Below are 2,968 nucleotides of genomic sequence, written 5' to 3'. Positions count from 1 at the left end.
ATTTGTCAATTTAAGCAGCAAAGCTAGAAATCAAAGTCCATGATGTTTCTTATGTTTGATATTGCCCTGTTGTTATGATTAATCATATTTTTGACAAATATTTTCATGGATTTGGAATAGTTTAAAATTATTTCATTTAAAAGAAGACTGATAGTAGTATAGTAAGTGATATGTTTACAAAATTAGTCTTCTTACTGGTAATGTCATTAGTGTTTGTTCAGTTTTCAGCATAGACACAAAAGAATGCCAGAATATGTGGAAAGAGCATAAAAGTTGAACCCCAAAGACCTAAGTCTCTATGTCTGATCCCAACTTCAATAGGAATCACATTACAGAAGTCAACATTTTATATCCTCAATGTTATAGTCTGTAAAATGAAGATAATGCTATCTAGCTTAGCTACTCTACAATTTGGTTTTTAGGGTCAAACCAGTTGAGGTAATGTGAAAGGGTCTCACAAAGTGAAAGAACTTTATAAATTAAAGACCGAATTAGTAAATACTGCAGGTGCTGCATGTGAGAAGGGGAAAACCATATTAGCATTATTAATACATGTTTAAGAGAATCTTTTCAAGGGGATATATAAAAATTTAGAAAAAAATAACTGACAGAACGAAAAAATGAGCCTCGCTATCATTTCTGTGTTTTATCCAGAATAAAAAGCAGAGAATATGCACAGATTTTCTGAATGTGCTGAAAATGTTGATATAGCTCTGAAGCTTTATCAGGATTTGATCCATAGTAATTGTTTAAAGTGTACTGTTTAGTCTTAACAAGGTATCCAATGAAGCCATGTTTTCACTATGCATAAACAATATTTAAACAAGGCTTTCTCTGCCCCTAATTATACTTTCATTTATTCAGTAAGCATTTGCTGAAGACTTACCATGTACCCAGCCTAATTGATTCTTCATGGAAAGCAAAGGAAAAGAAGGTAACAGTGTCCCTCTTCGGGTACCCTCCCTCATGTTAAAGAGACAAGTCTCAAAGCCACTAGAAAGTAAGGATTAATATATGATAATACAAAAGACATGAATAAATGCTGATAAGAAACAAAGTAAAGGGCTCATGTGTGGTATTATGTAGGCAGACATTTAGAAGACATCTATCGGGAGACATGTCTGACTTTGGCAAAGAAAAGAAAACAAAGGGAATCCGACATTGTTAGTGGAGATCTGTGAGAACCTACAAAAACAAGCAAGAGTCATGCAGGGCCTTATGGTCATGTACTTATAGTTGCAGTGCTTAGAAGCACGAACTCTAAAACAGAAGAGGGCTAAGATTTTCAAAGAAAAAAAAAACAAAGCAAAGAAAAAGCCACTATGTAGGAGATTGACAGGCATAAAGAAGCCCCTTCAAAAGGAAGACCAGAAAATAAATCAAGGATCATGGGAGTTGTAGAAAAATAATGATGAAAGTTCAAATCCAAGAGACAGGAAACAAAAAGAAGCAATAATGCTACAAATTGAGAATTGGGCAGATAAAATTGGCATGGTGAGAAATATATTGACAGAAATAGAGACAACAACAGTTTGAGAGGAAATTAGTAGGTTTGGTCTGTAGCAGCAGAAATTCATTGGATAATCACGGAAAAACTTCCTGTGGATAGCTAGACAAGCAAAGGGCTTTGTTTTCACTGTTGTCTACCTGTCACTTTGTATAGTAATGAAATTAATGAGCCTGACTCTTCCCTTTCATGACTGAAAAGGCTCAAACACCCTGTTCTTCTCCACTCATGCACAGCAGCCACACAATTCTCCTGTCAGTGCAATCAAATCTCTCCAAGTTGCAGGGAATTCTAAAAATGTGCTCACTTGTTTCTAGAATATTAAACTGAAAGTACTGGAGGAAAAAAAATGCTTCCAAAAAGCAGATAGTAAGACTAAGTGGCATTTTTGTTGCTTATAACTGTTGGCCTTAAATTGTAAAATAGCAGAGAATATATCTGCCCCTTTAGCTGAGACTCTTGTCATAATTTAATCTTAACATCATTAAATTGCTTAGAAAACAAACAAGTAGATACTTAAATATTGAATTATCCAAAGTTACCAACAAGAGCCATGTTTAATTCTTGGAACAGATATTTTTCTTGGGCATCTTTGCCAAAGATAGAAAACAGGTTAATATTTGGATGCTTTGGATTACTAACCAAATTCAAAGTATTAAAATAAAGCTAAATACAAATTGGGTCACAAACCAAGAGCTGCTTATTTTGAAGACTTATCATATAAAAGTTGAGAAGAAAGCTAGCTTCCACGAGGGGAAAAAAAACGGAGATATAATGTGTTTTTAGTTTTGAACTTAGAAATCAGAACTCGAGAGAGACATACTGCAAATTTCATAGGATAAATGGATTTCCCTTTAACCACAAAATTGTGTTGTCCACAGCATGATTGAAAATTGTTACAAACTTGCAAAGGCTTAAGAACTGATTAGGCTGTGAATTGCCTTCACCTCTGCCAACTTACCTGGCATCCCTTTATGTTTACCAACACACTTCTCCCTGGAGCCTGCAGACAGCAAGCTCCTGGGCTGACTGTGGAGCTTTATCTAAATCCTCTGGAAGTTGTGCTGGGGTTTATCTCTGCCTGAAGACCCAACATCATTTTCCATGTCAAATTTCAGACATTCCAATATTGTGAAGATATGGGTAACTTCGTCTTATCATTTAAAGCAGATTATTATTATAGACATTTTATAAAATTATTTAACTAATACATGTGCAGATAAAATGTCCTTCAGTCAACTAAATTTCATCAGCAAGACCAATCATTGCATTCTGTGACAAACATCAGTAACCTTAACAAGTTATTTATCAGGGACTGTGAATTTTTTTTCCAAAGCACAGTAACAACAGAAATCAGATCAAGGGATAGAGGTTCTGGTAAAAATTTATCAATGTGTAGGTTGTGACTTTGCATATATCAAAGCAATATATTTTATACATTAACAGTTTTTAAGAGTTTAT

The 2,968-nt window shown here is 34.4% G+C and overlaps 1 protein-coding gene across 3 annotated transcripts in view; it reads left to right on the top strand.

The window, feature by feature from the left end:
* Positions 1-2,968, top strand: part of SYT1 (synaptotagmin I) — a 212,492-nt gene that overhangs the window by 56,535 nt on the left and 152,989 nt on the right. The gene's annotated exons all lie outside the window — the stretch shown is intronic.

The sequence above is a fragment of the Propithecus coquereli genome, unplaced genomic scaffold (assembly GCF_000956105.1).
Source record: "Propithecus coquereli isolate 6110/MARCELLA unplaced genomic scaffold, Pcoq_1.0 Scaffold50, whole genome shotgun sequence".
NCBI lineage: Eukaryota > Metazoa > Chordata > Mammalia > Primates > Indriidae > Propithecus > Propithecus coquereli.
The sequence above is the reverse complement of the archived record's forward strand: the minus strand, read 5'-3'. Positions and strand labels throughout refer to the sequence as shown.